The sequence below is a fragment of the Haliotis rufescens genome, unplaced genomic scaffold (assembly GCF_023055435.1).
Source record: "Haliotis rufescens isolate VD_foot unplaced genomic scaffold, xgHalRufe1.0.p SCAF_30, whole genome shotgun sequence".
Taxonomy (NCBI): Eukaryota; Metazoa; Mollusca; class Gastropoda; order Lepetellida; family Haliotidae; genus Haliotis; species Haliotis rufescens.
In genome coordinates, this window is record NW_025964002.1 from 6307096 (window position 1) to 6330567 (window position 23472).

General features: G+C 40.2%; 1 protein-coding gene across 1 annotated transcript in view; it reads left to right on the forward strand.

Moving 5' to 3' along the window:
• LOC124143266 overlaps positions 1-23472 on the forward strand; it is a 90240-nt gene that overhangs the window by 35160 nt on the left and 31608 nt on the right. The gene's annotated exons all lie outside the window — the stretch shown is intronic.

The window sequence follows — 23472 nt, forward strand, 5'->3', positions numbered from 1 at the left end:
AGGACATTTTTTACATCATGCGTCCCCTGTTTGAGACAACAATCCATGTTCCAGTAAACAAATGAATCTTGCAGATAATCTTGAATACCAGACAACAGTACATATGTAAATATATCATACATTGATCATATTGATCAGATTTCATGCATTTCTAGCGGGTTTCAAGACACACGTCAGCCAGTTTTCTGCTGGTTCTCTTGAGTTTTAAAGAAAGAACCATGAATGTGTATGTCCAATATTGATTATTTGTGTACTTTTCCCGGCGCAGCAAGAAGCGGGGCACACAAACTGTCCAGAATTCATATCAAGATGATTTCCTCCGTTTGGTCATTAGTTAATTGTCCTCGACATGTCAGGTCTTGTGATCATACCGTACTAAGGAACAACAAGGCATCAATTAGGCAAAGTAATGGCCTCACGGCATTACGGTCGAACAGACGAGGTATCTCAACTACATTATTTTTCAATTTTCATTCAAAGCACTCGCAAAACAATTTTCATTACAGCCACTCACATCTGTGAAACCGCCAACAGTCTTCACCAATCAAATCTGTGTCACACACACACACATCTTTACACGTGCCCATTGGTACATTCATCAACATTTATACGTGTTCAATGTTACATCAAGGCCTTCATGGGGTCCATTGTAACACCATTAACATTTATACTTGTATATTGGTACATCATAGCCTTCATGGGGTCCATTGTAACACCATTAACATTTATACGTGTTCAATGTTACATCAAGGCCTTCATGGGGTCCATTGTAACACCATTAACATTTATACTTGTATATTGGTACATCATAGCCTTCATGGGGTCCATTGTAACACCATTAACATTTATACTTGTATATTGGTACACCATAGCCTTCATGGGGTCCATTGTAACACCATTAACATTTATACTTGTATATTGGTACACCATAGCCTTCATGGGGTCCATTGTAACACCATTAACATTTATACTTGTATATTGGTACATCAAGGTCTTCATGGGGTCCATTGTAACATCATTAACATTTATACTTGTATATTGGTACATCAAGGCCTTCATGGGGTCCATTGTAACACCATTAACATTTATACTTGTATATTGGTACACCATAGCCTTTATAAGGTCCATTGGTACACCATTAACATTTATACTTGTATATTGGTACACCATAGACTTTATAAGGTCCATTGGTACACCATTAACATTTATACTTGTATATTGATACTCCATAGACTTTATTGGGTCCATTGGTACACCATTAACATTTATACTTGTATTGACACGGAATAGCAACAAGGATCTTCACAATCACAAGGTAATAGGCCTGTGGAATGTCACCCTGTGATATCTGTCACGGATTTGGTGCTTTCTACAGGTTCAGCCATTTCCAATTTCCTCCATTAGTTATTGGAAACTTTTAGGAAAATATTTCCTTTCTCCCTTAATCCCATCTTTCATGCACGCAAAATGTCAAACATATACTTAGATCAAATCTTTATATAATCCATACAATAAATAATATGGACGGGTGTAGGGGACAGTCTCTTTGAATATTTATGATTTAAACACAAATTTATGTACAATTTGACAGGTTATAATAATATGAATATCAAAATTCACTACCACTTGCCAAGTTCACTGAAATGTCACCAGTTGGAAGTTGTTACAGATCAACACAGATTCTAACCAAGTCTGATCTTCTTTTACATAGAATGCATGAGTGACTTCTTTCCATCAGAATTACACACAGGGGAAGAAAAGACTAAAAATCCTGACTATATTCTGTATACATGGTATTGAGTATTTGCTATCAATTTCCTCTAATAATAAAATGTTACCTTTGGCAAGCTCCAATACTCAGCAGGATCATTTGGGCAATTGTAAAAATCACAACCCCTAATGTGAAACTGTCCACGTGGTCACACCCAGTGATTGTTAAGATAACAAATCCTAGCTACAGTCAGACAACGTGACAGTCAATATTCATTTCCAGTATCCTCCAATAAATAGTGGGTAATGTCAGAGTAATACCCTCTGAAAAGATATACCAAGTCTCCCACCAAACATCCTCTCGTTAACTTTTCCCCAAAAACAACAAAAAGTTGGGTGTGGGGAAATGTCCAGTATTGAATATCAAGAGAACTATTTTTGTCGTAAAAGTTACGGTTCTTTTCTGAATACCCTTGTGGACCTTCTATTATAAGAAATATATCTTTTTGTAGACCTTTTAATTCAAGTGTTTATATGCTATTAACGTTTAAATGTATCTAATTTTACCGTTTCCAAAGGTGTTGAAACATGTTACTGTGTCCAACGTATTTAAATCTATCTCCACACGCTACGCGTGTTACAATAACATTCATATATTATCATCATCAATTATAGCTTTTACGTCGACTTAACAGTCTTGTATTTCGTCCACACACACAGCCACGTAATCATACGTAATCATACTGAATAGGTAGGAAGTCTGTATGTATCAACTCTTTATAACCGGTAACTGTCACACCTGATTTATTTGTCTGAAAACAACGGGTTAACCGTTACACAGTAATTCGGGGTGATGTTTTTTTGTGCTACAGAATCAAAGAACCGTTGTGCTACATGTATATATTAGATGTTACGATGAAGTGTCATTCCTTAATCAGTACATTGTATAGCATAAGTATATACACTTAAAACTAGACACACTGACACTGATCTAAAGCAATTCCCTGGGACTGGTTGTTGCGTTTGTTATTGTTTTTTCCCGTGAGTAACCGGATGATATAGCAGAAACCTAGACTAGTTCGCAACCTATGCTGCGCAATTCGTAAGCGCATTTGCCACTTTTATTGATAGTATGTATAGGGGCGTATGGTCACATTGATCAACAAAATGAAATACAGTTTTGGAAATGATAAGGAAATGTAGGTATCTTTGTAGGTAGCATCGGTAATGGTGACGAAGTTTTGATAAGTCACTTGCTGGGTAATTGTGCGATTTTCGTTTACACTATTTTTACTTGCAACACAAAGTAAATATTTCTCCTGAGCATTGCTTATTTTATCCTGTTTATATTTTTACAGTCAAAATGTGCAAAATTGTCACTTAGAAAATTTATTAAACGCCTGAATATTCTGTTATTTTACAAATTGCCTGAAAAATATGTCCATCTGTATTATTATGACAACGAATTCGAAACATATTTATGTTTAATATCATCACCAAGAGACTGAAAATGTTAGAATGAAAAGTACATTTCTATATTGTTTGGCTTCTAATCCTACATAATAGTCTATTGTGATGTTTTTAGGCCCTCTTGATCGTCGTAATCAATTTTGGTCAATCTGTTAAAGAAATGGACAGATTTTTCAGTCAAAATGACTGAAATATTTACACTTTTTATAAATTGCCTGAGAGAATCACATTTTACAAATTGACTGTAATATACAGAGGAAAAGACTTATGATAACAACGTATATCGCGCATCGAAGAATTTCCCAACCAAGACGTAGAGGAACAAGAATGAATCTGTCCAATGCTACTGCAAATGAAGTAAAACAAAAAGCGAATATCATTATTACAACCTACCAAATTTATGTGTATAATTTTAGGCAGCTTCCTTGTTCGAGGAATGTATCCGTAAATATCCACACAAAGGGACAATATCCCAAACGTCTGCAACTGTACAAAGAAACGTATTCGATGTCACTTGTCTCTGTAACAATCAAATATTTTAAAATATATATATCGTTTCGGGATATTATAACCCGTTTTCGTTTCTCAACTGATCACTTAGATTGTTTCAGGTGTTTCACATAGGTGTCAAGTCTCAAAGGTCGGCCGAGAAAGCCCACGTGACAACTATTTTCATAACGTCCACGGTACCTAAAAAAATCAATTGAGTTAGATAACAATGAGCAATTAATCAACGTATTATCGGTTAACCCTTTGAACAAAGTATGTTGTTTTTACATCGGCACTTCACGCAAGGATATGAGTGTATTCCCTTTGTTTTAGTAAACCTAGACATGTAAACACTCACTTTTGAGATATCCACCGTGCAAGATAACAGTGATTAATCAATCAATGTATTTTCTGTTAATCCTTTGATGACTACGAACGATCAGCTGATTTACACAAAAAAGTATATCCGCTGATCATTCATCTCTTGCTGGGCTGCCACGTGCATATTACATAACACACATTTCACCTCATTTCAAACCTGGATTTAGATTGAATAATTACCCCAGACACAATAAATGCCAAATGGGAAGCTTCCTCAGGTATTCGGAGTGGTGCTACCACTAATTATACCTGTAATACATTCATTAATTGAGCATCAAGTGAATGACGACAAATACACAAGTGTAGGGTTATACCAGAAAACGTGGATGACAACAAGGGAGTAGTAAACGTATTATCGACCCAATCCGAAAATGCTTTCACTGTAGGGATGCTTTTTTTAAACTATAACAATCAGGGTTATTTCCCTAATGACGACAATCGATGAGCTCCGCCGTTCTTTTTGTCTGTTTCTTTAGGCTGAAGAAATTTATTAACATGCGCCCTTTGTCGAAATCTTTATAGATCACAGTTAACCAATCAGTGTTAAAAAATTGGTAAAACAAATATTGTCCCAAGTTTATTTTGCTGTCCTTGCAGACGGTAGCCCAGTCTCTTGTCACGCTCAGTTGCGTTGCGTATCATCCGGGTACTCACGGGGAAAAACAATAACAAAGGCAACAACCAGTCTCGGGGAATTGCTTTAGATCAGTGCCCCTTTAACGATAATAATGACAGAGAGATGAATAAACGCAGGTCGGGTCAGTATAATTTCCTTGGTTCATTATAAGTTGCCATTTAGTAAACAGTTTTTGAAAAGATGAAAGAAATGATGGTGCAGTAAAAAGACTAGCAATTATCACTATAACCGTGATGCGATCGCGTTACTCAATACAATTCCACAAAGAACAATATAAAGGGCGCCTTTTTACTATTTATTCCATATTTTATATCAATAATTCATTTATGGGTACCAAAGAATGAATTCATATCACAAATATGATTTTATTATACCATGATATGTTTATTGATACCGCAAATCGATTTTTCTAGATATCAATAACAGAATTTATGAAATAATGTACTTTATCATCTAAAAAATCGAATAAGGTATTATATCTATAGCCTTCGTCTCCGTGACCGTATGCCCATTTTTTACAGATCGTGTAGATAGGTACAGAATGTTAACATTTACATATATAGTCATATTCAGTCGATGTATCCACATATGTGTAAGGACAAGCTTCTTCCCTCTACTTAATCAGTTTCCCGCCTGGCTCTGAACGTGTAACACAGGTTTTAGAATTACATTTGTATCTTGTTATAATTGTATTTTTATGCGATTTGAATATTTAGATTTACTATTGTACTTACTACGTTTTACGTGAGACGTTTTATATTTACATGTCACCATATATTACCATTTTCGCTTGTTAGCTAAACACAATTGCCAAATACTCAAAAACAAATGACTAGTGAACTATTAATGTTCGTTGAAAATAATATATTGTAAATGCCAAAATGATGTATCAAGGATCAAGTAGAAGATATATTGACAGTAGCGCTGAGAAACTATTCAACAAGCCCGTGAAAACAAAAGTGCTTTAGCTCAATGTTTATCTCTCCTGCCGGCCATTATGCAACGGCCATCTTATACACAACCCCGCGCTCACGTCCACAGGTCTCTTCCTGTGGTACGATAATTAGTAGAACCCTCTCCCTCAAGTGTATCTTCCATAATATAACCTACTCTCATTAATTAAATGCTGCTCTTTTCCAGCGTCACGGCTAAGGAGCTGAGACAAAGAGACCCAACCATCTTAAAGTAATTAGGGTCCAATAAAAACAATGCCCCCCTAATCCTCGTAAACGTGATCACTGAAAGTCGTACTGAAGACATTTAATGTCAAATCAGAAAAAAAAACCATTTGAATGGCAATAACATTTACTAGGAAAGTGTATTCTCTTGACACCATCGCAAAACATCATGTAGAAGCCAAACCAGTACTCATATTTTCCTACAAAATCACAATCTAAAAATGAGACATCAGCAAGTACAAAAAATAACATGTTTTTAGCGGTGCCCATGCGTGTAAGGGGAATGAACTTCTAGGCAGTAGTGTAAATAATTAAATGGGTCAACATTTCCCACATTGCGATATGCTTTAGGTCTGTCTCCGTCCCTCTCGACAGACAGAACCGCTTCAGGGAAATGGGTGAACGTTTCACCGCAGCGAAATGATGTATGGGGGAAAAGACGAGATAGAGCTAGACTGGTACCCTACCCTTCGCCCCATAACGGGCTTCAGGCGAGGAGCGCAAGCGGTCTAGGCCAGATAAACCGGTCTAACCAGACAGAGCGTGGCTCCCTCTGATGATTGTACTCGAATAACATAGACATGTTTGATGTAATAATTTATAGTTAGGAATGCTTTTAAAATATGTTCCTATATTGTTATGTATTTCGTTTGAATGCAGATCATTATACATATCTGAGACAATGATACACTTCCTTTTAAAAGCTCCAACTATTACTCATCCCAGTGTAGCTTTCTCAAACCAAGAAACAAATAGAGAACTGTACAAGTCACCACTAAGGATACTTCTACCTGGTTTATTTTTTCAAATATTCTTTTGATTTAAACCGTAAAAAAACATTGCAAACAAAACTGACATAATACACAACCGCTGATGTGTATCTTTAACATCTAATCTTTGAAAATCAATAAATGTGCCTTTTTGTCGGCACAAACTTACAACATTTCAAACATGGTAGGAGTCATGTGATTGCAAATTAATTTCTTATCCCCAGTCTCCATTTAACCAATTTATCTTTTACACTAAATTACCCGGTCACAAATAACGTTTTGCACCCTGTTGCAGGAGTGAAGGTTAAATAGATATAATCAACTTTAATAACAGTTCTTAAAATTTTCAAAAACATAAAAAGACAAAGTCGGTATACTTTCTTTTGCCCCTCAGTTTACTTGTTTGTTTTGTTCTAAACATATATATGGTCAACGGGATTGGGCAAAAAGTTATCCATACATATATATACACATATACGTACACACATACATATACATACGTATACAGAAATACATACATATACACATAATCATATATACACACAATCATACATACTCATACATACATACATACACATACTCAAATACATATGCACATGTTACATTTATAGTAACAAAGAGAAATATATTTACACAAGAACATAAACATAATGTTTGCAAGAATAACAGACATGCATAAGAATTGCCTAATGACGATGTTTACTTGTATATACACATTAATCCAAAATACATGCAAGACAACATATATAATTACACAATCATACATACACTTATGTACATGTACATATATGCATACATACACACACTACATGTACATACATACACATATACCCTTGTATACGCATGCATACATATATACATAACTGTCATACACATATTTACACACATACACCAGGATATATATACCCGTAAACATTATGTTTACAGAAGGAGGTAGAGATACACATGTATTCATATATATGCATGCAGTTTATTCACTGATGGCGTAATTAATAATAAATGGTCGCAGAACGATATTCTGTATTAATGATAAAGGGTTACTCGAATCTATTAGTCGAAAGTATAAATTTTTGAACGCTGTTGAAGATGAGGTTATTGTGACTTTCAGATAGGGATACATCACCGTAGAGAATATTTTGTATTGTACATGTAGTTACAGCTTTTATAATGTTAGCGAACATGATATTTCTTGGAATAGTGTAATTGGGACATTCAAGAAAAAAGGGTATGTTGTTTTCACATGGGTTTCCACAAGAGCAGGACAAAGTATCAGATAAATTTACTTTAAAGAGCTCTGCATTTAGGGAATTGCAAGAATGCCTTAGGCGTGTATGTAAAATATTAGCTCTACGGTTGCCGATTGAGAAGTATGGAGGTGGAGCTGTTTACTTGACGGTGTATGTATTGCAACATCCTCATCTGATATTTAATATTTAAGTTGAGGCAGTTTTTCAAAACATAATATGAAGCAAGTTCCAGCGTGGGTGGCAGTAAGTAGATCCTTGGGTCAATACATCAATACAATTGATCTTTATACATCGAACACGTCCTTAAGATAACAAAGAACATCACAAAGAGCTTATTATTTAGCTTTTTTCTGATTCTTCCAGAAGCTTTGTTTACTCTTCTTCTGAAGCATTATTTGATACAAATGAAACGTCAACGCCGGAGAAATACCAGTCTCCATCATAAATCTAATTCTGCATCCTCACACGGCATCTGGGTGTAGGTTTTCTGTATACCATCCACTGAAGTCATGGAACTGACAGTTTGTTTAAATGGTGTATCCTGGTGTTTTCTGTGTAATGCTGACCATCTGATTTCTGAATTTACCTAGAGTGTTTGTCACACATCACAACATGTCTTCCGTTACCGTCAAACATCACTTCAGGTGTTGTTGTACCTTCACACATCATCACACGTGTCATTTTACACGCTTGTATCAACGTCACACGTCACAACACGCTTGCAATAACGCAACATTTAGAAGACACCTGTATTAACGTCACACATCAGAAGACACTTGTATTAACGTCACACATCACAAGACACTTGTGTCAACATCACACATCAGGAGACACTTGTATTAACGTCAGACATAAGAAGACACTTGTATTAACGTCACGCACCAGAAGACACTTGCATTAACGTCACACATCAGAAGACACTTGCAATAACGCAACACATCACAAGATATTTGTATCAACATCCCACAGCAAAACACACTTGTATTAACGTCACACATCAAAACATAATTGTATTAACGTCACACATCACAAGATACTTGTATCAACATCACACAGCACAACACACTTGTATTAACGTCACACATCACAAGATACTTGTATTGACGTCACACAACACAACACACTTGTATTAACGTCACATATCAAAACATACTTGTATTAACGTCACACATCACAAGATACTTGTATTAACGTCACACATCAAAACATACTTGTAATAACGGCACACAACACAACACACTTGTATTAACGTCACACATCAAAACATACTTGTATTAACGTCACACATCACAAGATACTTGTATCAACGTCACACAGCACAACACACTTGTATTAACGTCACATATCAAAACATACTTGTATTAACGTCACACATCACAAGATACTTGTATTAACGTCACACATCAAAACATACTTGTAATAACGGCACACAACACAAAAAACTTGTATTAACGTCACACAACACAACACACTTGTATTAACGTCACACAACACAACACACTTGTATTGACGTCACACATTAGAAGACACTTGCATTGAAAATAAAGATAAAAATACTTTCGATTCACTTGGTTTTAATTGAACACAATATTAGCAGAATTACTTAGCGTCACTTCGTCAAGCCAGCCTCTGAGTCTATTCATTCAATCAGCAGATATTAAGCCGCCAATATTGAGTCTGTTTCATTATTTAGTGGATTAACGGCGGTCCTTACAAAAGAGGAATGTTCATTTATCAGTTGTGATACCAGAGAGTCAATCAAGCCATTATACCGCAAATTGGAGAGTTGGGAGACGACTGACTGGTCAAGGCATGACCGCCATTAGTTGTCAATGAAGATGTGATGGATGTATGAGGCGAGATTATTTCATCTCAATCTCTGAATTAATTTCCGCCTGGCTTCGAGAACAAAGCAGATGAATAAAAAGCATAGCTGGCATGCGCGAACAGTCCCGCTTGCAGTGGTGAAGATATGGCTTGATGGACTGTAGCTATACGCTCGTGTAAGTAACATTTGTCAAATATATTCGGATAACGCTATGAATGACATCGCTTTTAACGAATTTGTGTTTCATATATTCATGTAACCATTTATACCAAAAGCTGATAATGCTTTTGTAAACCTTTGATTATATCAGTGAGTGAGTGAGTTTATATTTAACGTCACATCGGCAATATAGCAGCCATATCGTGACGAGATAAAATTTGACTTTAATAATATATATGTAAACTGTATAAAATTCTGTCGACGAAGGACAGTAAAACAACTAGATTATCACAGATATATGTTTAAAACTAGTACATAACCATAAAATATGACAATTCATAACATTGCAATAGATAAAATTGGGCTATATATCACCAGCAACTAAAGTGAGGTCACCATACTGAGGACCGTGGGGACTTACGGTACCTATGCTACCTGCATGGACCCCAGCAGGATTTACACCATCCCTTTAGTCACTGGCGACCATTGACAGGGTTTAGCCGGAGATTTAAAACCAACAAATATACTACGATTTAAAACACTGGCAGATATAAAATGACTTTGATTTATGTGGGCTTACATATCAACGATCTGATGTTCCAAAAGTTTGAAGATAATCATACTGGAGGTTTCTCTGTTTGGATGAAGCGTTTTTATTGGTCCATCTTGCAGAGTGCACCTTCAGTACGTAACTAATTATCACCACACATGAAACCTGTCAAGATCCGGGGTAGAATAGGTCTTCAGCAACCCATGCTCACCGTAAAAGGCGACTATGTTTGTCGTAAGAGGTGACTCGGGGGATCGGGTTGTTAGACTCGCTGACTTGGTTCATGCATATGATCGTATCTGAAATATATGATTGTTTTTTTAATAATTGTGTACGTGGTTAACGAGAACGCATCAAAGAACATGTATGCGATTCGGTAAAATGGTAAGTATTGTTTCTAGGTAATGGGCATATTGAGATTAAAGGTGAGGTGAAAAGGGGTTTAACGACGGGCTCAAGGTTATTAGACTTACATAGAGATGTGCATGCTTGTGCTAATTCTAATGCTGGATGTATGGTGATGCCACTGTTTAACACGGATACCCCAATCAGTATTCTGTCTCCGGACAACAGGAGCATCCAAATAAATAATTGTCCATTGAGTGTATCAATTAGTATGTCCCTTAGTGTTGTATTAACAAATGTTGTGTGTTTATTATAGCTAACGTACTTATTCTCGAAAAGAAGTATCGTCCACATCTTCTCGACTTCATTGTCCTATCCCCTCTTTTCGAGCCCCTAAACAATACGTGACCATGCGCTGAATGTCGTCATCAAGGTAGGCGCTTCAAAGAGCACTGAAGACATCAAGGTGTTTGGGGGCGGTCGGGTAGCCTAGTGGTTAATGCGTTCGCTCGTCACACCGAAGACCCGGGTTCGATTCCAGACATGGGTACAATGTGTGAAACCCATTTCTGGTGTCCCCCGCCGCGATATTGCTGGAATATTGCTAAAAGCGGCGTAAAACCATACTCACTCACTCAAGGTGTTCGCCACTTGTCGCCGAAGCTACGTTACAAAAAAAACTACACGAGGTAAGATAATCAATAAGTAATAAAAACATACCTCAAAACCTTTTATACATATGCACATTTAAATCAAACTGATCTGATAATTTTGCATCCGAACAATCGTACGCACCAATGATAGATCGGCAGCTGTTTGTAAACTTCCTGTCTGTAATGTCACGTGACTGATCATCTTGTGCATCTATTTTTCAACCTGACTGTCATGGAGGGGCTCGAAATGAGCTTTAACATCTCGTCCAAGATTATTGCACTTATATAGCACCTTGCATGCACGTGTGTGTTAGTGTGTGACTGTTTGTACTAGTCCGGACGAATGCCGGCTGTATAGTACTAGCCCATTGAGATACCATGCCGCAGTTCAACATGGATACCAAACTCACTATACTGTCTCCGGTCCGACCCCTAAACGCCAGGCAGGGTAATAACAAGTACCATTTTTAAGCGCCTTTTGGTGTGACGCTGCCGGGGATTGAACCACCGACCTTTCGCTCTCCGGGCAGACACTCTATCCACTACACCACCAGTGGTGTTAGAGGCGTTGTGCTTGGTGGTTCGCCGTGAAGTCACATCACGTGTTCTTTCTGTAAATGTGACTCGCGTACAATCTGCATATCCCCCGTGTGTAGATGTAATCTGAATAAGTTTCAGCTAACAGAAAGCTGACTAAACAAGGCGTCCGTGTTTGTTCTTGACGACGTTTGCCCGTCACGGTGAGATGTTCCTGTAGTTAGCTCGTATTTCCACTTTCATTAATGAAAGTTTAATGCCCTCGTCAAATAAATGGCTAGTTAGCGACGCAAATAGATTTAAAAGCGAGCCTTAATTAATTATCAGATACTGTTGACGATCCCTGACGTTGAATGCTTCATTCTTACCAGTATTGTTCTATACCAGTATTGTTCTATACCAGTATTGTTCTATAACAGTATTGTTCTAATTTCTATACAACCCAGCGCCAGCACCTGTCGAACTTTTGATATTTGACTCAGTTTTTGATAACTGCAACGACGACTCCCTACAGACAACGTTGTCTACAATGTAAGGCGTGTCAGTGTTCTGTAACACGACCAACTAATTACGTCACATTTAGACGACCTCACCATGAAGCTCATTTACCTTGGTGAGTGAGTAGGATGAAATGAATTTAGATGAGGATTCGAGTAACATGCGTTAGTGAGTGAGTTGAGTTGAGTTGAGTTAAAAGCTGCATTTAACAGTATTCCATTTATATCACGGCGTTCCAGTCACATGGGTCCCTCAGTGCGGACGAGATCCTGCAAGTGCCGCTGACGAGAGACGTTTTTCGCTTTGGTAAATTCACAAGGGTAATATATTTGTGTTATATTTTGGGTACGCTTTCTTAGTAAAGTACACATTCTAGTACGGTTTGGATGGAGTTCCAATCGGGATTCGAACCAACACTTTCAGTCACAAAAAGTCAGCGACCTACTCCATTCAGCCACTGAGGCTTCCACATAAAAGGACGCCCGATAATAGTTAGTCTATCCCAAAGCAAGGGTTTATTGCTTATAAACCAGGGATCACTAGGGCGAATCTGATATCCTGGCGTGCCGAAGGAAGGCAACTCTGCACAGCGGATTACAGCGCCCTATACCACCCACGTACATTTGGACTTGACGGATTAAATACGCCACTGTCTCGGAGTTAAAGGTCTTCGACTAAACATCTATACATTTTGTGGTATCGCAAAAACTTCGTGCAGTTTTTTTTATATTGATAAGGAATTTTTAACTTAATCGACTCTTGGAGTCATTAACACTTAGATGAGTGAGTGAGTGAGTGAGTATGGTTTTACGCCGCTTTAAGCAATATTCCAGCAATACCACGGCGGGGGACACCAGAAGTGGGCTTCACACATTGTACCCATGTCTGGAATCGAACCCGGGTCTTCGGCGTGACGAGCGAACGCTTTAACCACTGGGCTACCCGACCGCCTCCACTTAGATGAGAGCATGGATATAAATTGTATACTGGACATGACAAGAACACACATGGGATTATAATCGTAAATCGAATTAACCATTAAATTTGTTGTTGTTTCTTGTTTTAATATGACGGAGGTCTGTAAATAATAGAGTCTGGACCAGACAATCCAGTGATTGACATCATGAGCATCGATCCACGCAATTGAGATCAATGACATGCATCAACCAAGTCAGCGTGCCTGAACACCCGATCCCGTTAGTCGCCTCTTACGACAAGCACAGTCGCAAGCATGGGTTTTTTGAAGACCTATTCTACCCCGGATCTTCACGGGTCAACCATTCATTTGAGATATGCGGGTTATGTTAAACCACGAGGCAGGTTGGCACAATTGTAGCGTACCTGAAGTTTTTAAATATCTCTGAATATTCATTGATCTCTGACGTTTGAGAAGGGATATCCCCTGTCTTTTTTGACCGGAATCGTGTTATCCTCCAAGATGACCTGGACTGTCAACTGTTACGTCAAGGCGTGCATAGGTATGGTTGTTGTAGAAACATCATTAACCTCTTGCTGATTTCAACACGTATGAGACCGCCTCCGTGGTCTAGTGGTAGAGCGTCCGCCCGGAGAGCGGAAGGTCCGGGGTTCGATCCCCGGCCGCGTCATACCAAAAGACGTTAAAAGATGGTACTTGTTGTTACCCGGTCTGGCGCTCGGCATTAAGGGACTAAAACAAGGACTGGTCGGCTCGGAGTCAGTATACTGTGTCTGAGTGGGGTATTCATGTTAAACTGCGGCATGGTATCTCAGTGAGCTAACACTATAAATCGGCATCAGTCCGGACTAGTACAAGCAGCAACAAAAACACAGACACGTACATGCAGTTGCTATATAAGTGCAATAATCTTGGACGCGACGTTAAACACCATTTCACCTCACCTCACCTCAAGACGTTTGACAAAATGTATGATACATCGACTCTGTATATTTGTATTTTGCATGATACTTCTGTGCGGCGAGTCACATAAATGACGATGATGAGGTGTGATGAAATGGGGTTTAACGTCGCGTCCAAGATTATTTCACTTGACTGCTTGCACTCGTCCGAACTGATGCCGATTTACAGCGCTAGCCGACTGAGATAACATGAATACCACACTCAGACACAATAAAATGACTCCGAACCGACCAGTCCTTATTGTCATCTTAATGCCGAGGTAACAACAAGTACCATCTTTTAACGTTTTTTGGTATGACCCGGCCGGGGATCAGACCCCGGACCTTCCGCTCCCCGGGCGGACGCTCTAGCACTAGAACACGCGTACGGAGGCGGGGAAGGAGTTACACCGATGGCGTATCAGCTTAATGCGCGACAATGTACCAAATTGTATATATAGTTGATGTTAAAAGAGACGTTATAACACTTGGTGAAATTATCGAACACGAAATGGCTTCGACACGTCGGGGATGCACATTGTGGCTTCAAGCCACGTCCAGCAAAGTTAGGTTTACAGTCTATCTGGTTGTGGCACCATGGACAACTGGGCCACCCTGTTCTGTTAAGTGAGTGAGTTAGTTTAGTTAAACGCCGCTTTGAACAATTTTCCCGTTATACCACGGCATGTCAAGCCAAACGTGAATCAGGTCTCAGACGTTTACCACTTTGGTGAAACCCACGAGCATGGGTATGGTGCTGACAAACCGAGAAACATAGTCTGGCGAACGGTGATTCTCCAGTTTCCAACCCTGCCGAACCAGGCTGGAATTTCTGGGCTCGATCGTAGCGCCATCAGTGGCTATTACGTGTAACGTTCCTGCTATGTCCCTCACATTGACCAATCAGATTCCAACTCTTATGTCACTTGCATTTGCTTCAAATAAAATGGTTTGCCCATTGAAGACGATCTGATCGATAATCGAGATCTATTTTGTAATAAAATGGGTCTTACTTCGCGAAGGGCATCAAATCATTTGAGCACCTTGATAAGAAACATGAAAAGATTTGGAAACTATATGTTGACGCTTAGTTGACGGTGCACATGCTCTGCAAATCCTGCACTCGAACGAAATCTGCACGGCAGTTTACGAACCGGATGTCGATTTCGTTGCGCGATTTTGATTGGACAATGCATAGACTCGTTAGTCCAGCCAAAATATAACTCCATAATTCCAGCCTAGGTCGGCAAGAGTGGAAACTGGACTTTGTCAGTCAGTTAACTCCTTGCCTCGGAAAGGTGGCGTCACGCCTGAAGCGTGACAGTTGCTACGTGATTCGTGAAGACACGGGACTGTAAACGAGCATTGATCTCCGCTTACGCATTTACTTTGTTCTTTGAAGAAACAAATGACATCGATATCTATGAATGTTATTGATGATATTATGGAAATATGATATTCCGCTACATAAACAGAGATTTTTTTCTTTTCATGTTTCAAGATGAATGACGGTGTATTGATAACATATTTGTAAATTCGAAGTAAATCGGTTGTATATATATGTTTCCTATTCAATTTGTCGATATATGGATAGATTTATATAAGTGGCGAATTGTATGCAAGTGTACATTAACTCTTGTATTTTCTAACTACACATCGCTATCGGCAAGAGGTTATGTATGCTGACAATGTAATAATACATAGCTCTGAATGTGGAGTGTGGAAGACGCGTCTAGAAAGACAACAGTTTGGTTATTTACTGCTGGAACTATATTGTGTGCTTTATAAGAATAATTGTGGCAATATGACAACGACTGCTGCCAATATTGTTTTTGATAGTTAATAAGAATCATACTTTGATGATATTAACTGTTTTGCTGTGTATATCTACGGTGTGCGATGTAGGCAATACACCTACACTAAATATATCATAATCACTTTAGGACACAAAGATGATTACGACTAAGGGACCGACAAATTAATGTACTTTTTAGGGGGCCGAGATGGGATGGGATGGGGTGAGGTGAGGTGCGGATGCGGATGCGGGTGCCTGTAGGATACATTGTTTTCCAATAATAATAATAATAATGTAAAGACATAAAAAAAGTCAAAATGTCAGTAAAATATCATATCAAGCCTTTTACCTATGAGATACATCGTACAATATGTACTTTACACTACGTACACATGATGTAACAGCTGATTCAGACCAGGAGTCTTGACGGTGGCGTCACCAGCTGCAACAACCCTTGCTCGCCCAGTCACCAGAAGGCCAGAGCCCAGGGGGTCGAGATCGGTATTCGGACGTATGGACCGTTACAGGGGTAGCCCCATGACAACAAGAGCGAGAGGGGCGCGCTTCGTCAAAAGGAAGCTTGGTAGAAGCGGCTTGCTAAGTGGCCAGAGTAATGGCGCCAACAACGATGAACGTAGTGAACTCGACTTCAAGATCATGTTGCATCAGGGCTGAGACATATACCACATACAATGACAGTGTTGTTGCTGTAACTATGAACATAATGTTTGACGCAGTATCTACTTTGACCAACGAAATGCGAGAAACGAAACGTTCGACTAACTATGCGAATCAATGATCTTGAAATCCGTAAGAGTTGAAGATCGCAGAACGATTTAAACAGATTGCTTGCAGCGTTGTTAAAGAAGAAATGATTAATATACTTGGTTTGAAGAACTCTGTAACGAAATGTCGAATCTTCAGCATGGAAATTAGCTACGCAACTACCGTCTTTTGAAAAAAGATCTTGTCCAGGAACTTTACTTGCAAACCATTATATCCAGGAATCTCTCTCAGAATACGTTGTGGAAGCCTCTCCCTTCATGTGGAGAGACAGGTCGGCACAAACAGCCCAACCCCCCATCCCCACCTCCCACCTACATTGTGAGATGTACCGTTATTTTATATTGTTACTATTCTACAGAGCCTAAAGACCTATTCGTGAAATTGTTATTTAACAATGATCCCGAGCACATTAAATGTATTGTTTCTACCATAAGAAACATGTTTTTAGACGACAATTATTCATATGATGCTTGCATTGTTCATTGTTCCACATCACTATATAACGATTATATCATTGTAAACAGTATTTTACCGTAAATAATGTAATAAATAGGAAAGCCAAGCCAAGAATTTTATACATTTAGTCTGGCTTCATTTAGAAGCTGGTGAGGCGAAATTGGGTTTAACTTTTATTGCACTTATATAGCGACGTGCATGTACGTGTGTGTGTTTGTGTGGCTGCTTGTACTAGTCCGGACTGATGCCGATTTATAGTGCTAGCTCACTGAGATACCATGCCGCAGTTGAACATGAATACCCCACTCAGACACAGTATACTGACTCCGAGCCGACCAGTCCTTGTTTTAGCCGAGCGCCAGACAGGGTAACAACAAGTACCATCTTTCATGTCTTTTGATATGACGCGGTCGGGGATCGAACCCCGGACCTTCCGCTCTCCGGGCGGACGCTCTACCACTAGACCACGGAGGCGGTCGCTTCATTTAGAAGACATTTTAGAAAATAAGTGTTATTATTTACCGTCATCGGTATCTCAATAACATCCATATCTGAAAATACTATGAACGTTTTTACAAACATTATTGGTAATTTTCTAAAACACTCTGTTTTACAATGACCCAAACGATTCACATACCACATCCAGGCATTATTGTTAAGCATCGTGCGTTGTGGTATTTTTCATGTGAAAATAAACGCTGTTGAAAACGAAAGCATTTATAAGTGACCTCCGGTTACATGCGATCAATATGGACCGGGTGACCTCACACGACAGTCACGTCTGGATGTATCTCACGACATATATGGCTTCCTACATCTGGATATTTGTATGCGGTAATTAGGCGCTGTCATGCACGACTGTGAAACACTTTGCGGTTTTTTCTTGTCAAATTGTTTTCATGTAACACTATAACCAGAAAAATACCCTTGGTACCTGGTATAAACAAATATTCAATTCCTACTGTAAATTATTAATGGTCCAATAAAATATACAGCGTTGGTGGGAGGTCCCAGGGCTTAATTACTTGTCTACAGTTTGATATGGGTCTGGATTACTGAGTGCATTGTGAGGCTGTGACAGCCATGCCAAGTGCTATGTTAGCGACAATGACTGATCGTCTCTAATCTAAGGATTGGCTGTTCCGGCAGAATGTAGGCAATTGCTTCCATCTTGACGCATGGTCAGTCGGTGAGGCAACAATCATTGTGTAGAGTTGCATTTCTTATGAGTACCAGGATCCTATGAATGTTTCGAGTCCCAAGTTGTGACCCTTGGTTTGTTAGCACCGTTGGTTTCGCCAAAGAGGTAAACGTCCGCGACCTGCATCACTTCGGGCTTTCCTCCCAAATTTAGTTGACACGCCGTGATATAACTGGAATACTGTTCTGAGCGAAGGTAAACCAATTCAATTACTCACCAAATTCCCAATGAGTGCAGCATTGATTAGATATTTAAATGGTTTAGAAAAAAACCCATATGTGCATTAATATTTCAAACAAATTCAATAAAAGAAACCATAATGGTTCAAAACAAGATCTGCAGTACAAAAGTCTTGCATAGAAGGTCAATATGTTCTTTACAAAAATAAGTATGCATACGACCGCCCGCTGATACAAGACAAATACTGGCATATTCTGATGGATTTTCGTAACAAGGAAGAGTGCTAACATTGTCATTCTTTGTTGAAATGAACGAAATCGTTTCGTCTGCAGTATAACAAACCACAACAGTAATAGTGAGTGAGTGAGTTGGGTTTAACACCGCTTTTAACAGTATTCCAGTTATATCGCGGCGTGTCAGCTTGATGTGGGAGGAAAGCCCGAAGAGATGCAGGTCTCAGACGTTTATCATTTCGGTGAAACCCACGAGCACAGGTATGGTGCTGACAAACCTAGAAACATAATCGGGGCGAACTGGGATTCGAACCCACAATCATAGGTTTCTGGCGTGCCCAAGGGACGCAACTCTGCACAGCGAATCGCGGCGCCTTAGACCAATGGGCCACCCGTGCCCCCCAACAGTAATAACTGTAGTAACTGTAAGATATAATTAATTATATATCTTTGTAGCTTACTAGACTGGCCAAAATCGACTTTGCGAACGCAATCACACTCTGCAGCACGCGTGTTATGTTCGTGGCTGTTATTGTTTCAGGTGTATGTTTTACATATGGAGAGTTAAAATATTTGACATAATTTAAATACATGATACACAATGTCTGTTTAAGTAGGTATTTTATAATTTGAAAAATTACATATATAATTTTTGTATCCGGCCTTTTCTCGTACAACAGCCGATGTAGAGGTGGCTGACTACTGGCTGTGTTCAGTCACACTGCAAACCGCCAATCCCACCTGACGTCAGCGACCTTGCCCCGTCCGTTCTACTCACCCTCATCCTCAGGGACCTCGCACCGTCAGTTCTACCCACCCTCACCTTAAGGGATCTTGCATCGTACGTTCTAACCACCCTCACCCTCAGGGGGCTTGTACCGTCCGTTCTACTCACCCTCACCCTGAGGGAACTTGCATCGTATGTTCTAACCACCCTCACCCTCAGGAATCTTGCACCGTCCGTTCTTCCCACCCTCACCCTAAGGGAGCTTGCATCGTACGTTCTAACCACCCTCACCCACAGGAAGCTTGCTCCGTCCGTTCTACTCATCCTCACCCTCAGGGAGCTTGTGCCGTCCGTTCTACTCACCCTCACCCTCAGGGAGCTTGCACCGTCCGTTCTACTCACCCTCACCCTCAGGGAGCTTGTACCATCCTTTTAATCACCCTCACCCTCAGCGACCTTGCCCCGTCCGTTCTACTCACCCTCATCCTCAGGGACCTCGCACCGTCAGTTCTACCCACCCTCACCTTAGGGGATCTTGCATCGTACGTTCTAACCACCCTCACCCTCAGGGAGCTTGTACCGTCCGTTCTACTCACCCTCACCCTGAGGGAACTTGCATCGTATGTTCTAACCACCCTCACCCTCAGGGATCTTGCACCGTCCGTTCTTCCCACCCTCACCCTAAGGGAGCTTGCATCGTACGTTCTAACCACCCTCTCCCACAGGGAGCTTGCTCCGTCCGTTCTACTCATCCTCACCCTCAGGGAGCTTGTGCCGTCCGTTCTACTCACCCTCACCCTCAGGGAGCTTGCACCGTCCGTTCTACTCACCCTCACCCTCAGGGAGCTTGTACCATCCTTTTAATCACCCTCACCCTCAGGGAGCTTGCACCGTCCGTTCTACTCACCCTCACCCTCAGGGAGCTTGCACCGTCCGTTCTACTCACCCTCACCCTCAGGGAGCTTGTACCGTCCGTTCTACTCACCCTCACCCTCAGGGAGCTTGCACCGTCCGTTCTACTCACCCTCACCCTCAGGGAGTTTGTACCGTCCTTTTAATCACCCTCACCCTCAGGGAGCTTGCACCGTCAGTTCTACTCACCCTCACCCTCAGGGAGCTTGCACCGTCTGTTCTTCCCACCCTCACCCTCAGGGAGCTTGTACCGTCCGTTCTACTCACCCTCACCCTCAGGGAGCTTGTACCGTCCGTTCTTCCCACCCTCAACCCCAGGGAGCTTGCATCGTCCGTTCTTCCCACCCTCACCCTCAGGGAACTTGTACCATCCGTTCTTCCCACCGTCAACCACAGGGAGCTTGTACCCTCCGTTCTACTCACCCTCACCCTCAGGGAACTTGTACCATCCGTTCTTTCCACCCTCACCCTGAGGGAGCTTGCACCGTCCGTTCTACTCACCCTCACCCTCAGGGAGCTTGCACCGTCCGTTCTACCCACCCTCATCCTCAGGGATCTTTCGACATCCGTTCTACATTCTCCGACCCTTAAATGTCTTGAGGACCCACTCGAAGTGAAGAAAATACGCTTTTCTTGAGACACAAATGAAGTCATCATCTCATTAGTAGATGTATCAGCTCATTAGTAGAAGTATCAGCTCATCAGTAGATGTAACAGCTCATTAGTAGATGTAACAGCTCATTAGTAGATGTATCAGCTCATTAGTAGATGTATCAGCTCATTAGTAGATGTAACAGCTCATTAGTAGATGTATCAGCTCATTAGTAGATGTATCAGCTCATTAGTAGATGTATCAGCTCATTAGTAGATGTATCAGCTCATTAGTAGATGTATCAGCTCATTAGTAGATGTATCATCTCATTAGTAGATGTATCAGCTCATTAGTAGATGTATCAGCTCATTAGTAGATGTATCAGGTCATTAGTAGATGTATCAGCTCATTAGTAGATGTATCAGCTCATTAGTAGATGTATCATCTCATTAGTAGATGTATCAGCTCATTAGTAGATGTATCAGCTCATTAGTAGATGTTTCAGCTCATTAGTAGATGAAACAGCTCATTAGTAGATGTAACAGCTCAATAGTAGATGTATCAGCTCATTAGTAGATGTAACAGCTCATTAGTAGATGTTTCAGCTCATTAGTAGAGGTAACAGCTCATTAGTAGATGTATGATCTCATTAGTAGATGTATCAGCTCATTAGTAGATGTATCAGCTCATTAGTAGATGTTTCAGCTCATTAGTAGATGAAACAGCTCATTAGTAGATGTAACAGCTCAATAGTAGATGTATCAGCTCATTAGTAGATGTAACAGCTCATTAGTAGATGTTTCAGCTCATTAGTAGAGGTAACAGCTCATTAGTAGATGTAACAGCTCAATAGTAGATGTTTCAGCTCATTAGTAGATGTAACAGCTCATTAGTAGATGTAACAGCTCAATAGTAGATGTATCAGCTCATTAGTAGATGTAACAGCTCAATAGCTGATGCTTCAGTTCTTTATTCATGTCCTGTGGACCGTGTTTTCAGGTAATGCTGATCAAGCATGATTCGTATACAACTAGTTGGTTGCGTAGGAGCTACTTGACCAGCCCAAGTGGACAGTGCAGGTGTGCTTCTCTTGGTTAAAGCATTGAGCTATAGGTTTCCATTGTCCATATTCCGGGGATGAAGTGTGAAGTATGATGTCTAGCAGTGTGGTTATTCATCTATAACATCAGACTACTAGTTAAATCGATCAAACGCAAGCACATCGATACTCTAGGAATATGCCAGTAGTTCTTCTTCTTCCATACACTGAATATGATTTCAGTGACAACAACTCCCAGACAGAGCCGCGGTAAAGTGGATGGTAAAGAAAGCTATCAATACAAGGAATGGTTGAACTCATTGCAATCTTTATCATATAAAACATAGCGTTAGTGATCCAATAACCCAACCTTATGAGCTGGCTCAATTAACTTTTTTCGGAACATTGACAAAAAGTATCGACTGAAATTTGTTATGTTTTTTTGTAACCAAACATGTCTACCTTTATAACATTGTTGTATTTGGGATAACACTTTCTTAGTAAAGTACAGTGTTTTTTATGTTGAGTTCCATCCGGGATTCGAACCCACACTACCAGAGAGGCACCTAATCGCCAGCACACAGAATCAGCGTTCTTACCTCCTCAGCCACCGAGACTTTCACAAAATAAAAGTCCGACAACTGGTAGTCTAGATCACGTACTTTGTGTTCGCCTCAGACTATAAAGAGCGTCGTGCGACTCTTGCTCAAAAGTTATTTGATGTGGTTACAACATACAAGGTGTTAGTTAAGATTTCAAATGGTTTTATGATAGTGTTATAGCGACCAATTTAGGACAACCTTTGTCTGAATGAACAAAGACAAATTACCCTATAGCCCATAAACCCTATCTGTCTAGTATTTTAATTGCCATTATCATATGCAACGTCACGTGTGTTTGCAATGCGCGTCCATAGCCCGTTCCAAATACTACGCGTCAATGACAAAAATGATGCTCTAATTGCATGTTTCAGAATTTTGAACATGGTGTTATCATTGTAAGATTGAATCAGTGAGTGAGTGAGTGAGTATGGTTTTACGCCGTTTTTAGCAATATTCCAGCAACCCCGCCACCAGAAATGGGCTTCACACATTGTACCCATGTCGGGAATCGAACCCGGGTCTTCGGCGTGACGAGCGCACGCTTTAACCACTAGGCTACCCGACCGCCCCAGATGGAATCAGAGTCCCCCTCACCCCACCCCACCCCAACCCCACACAC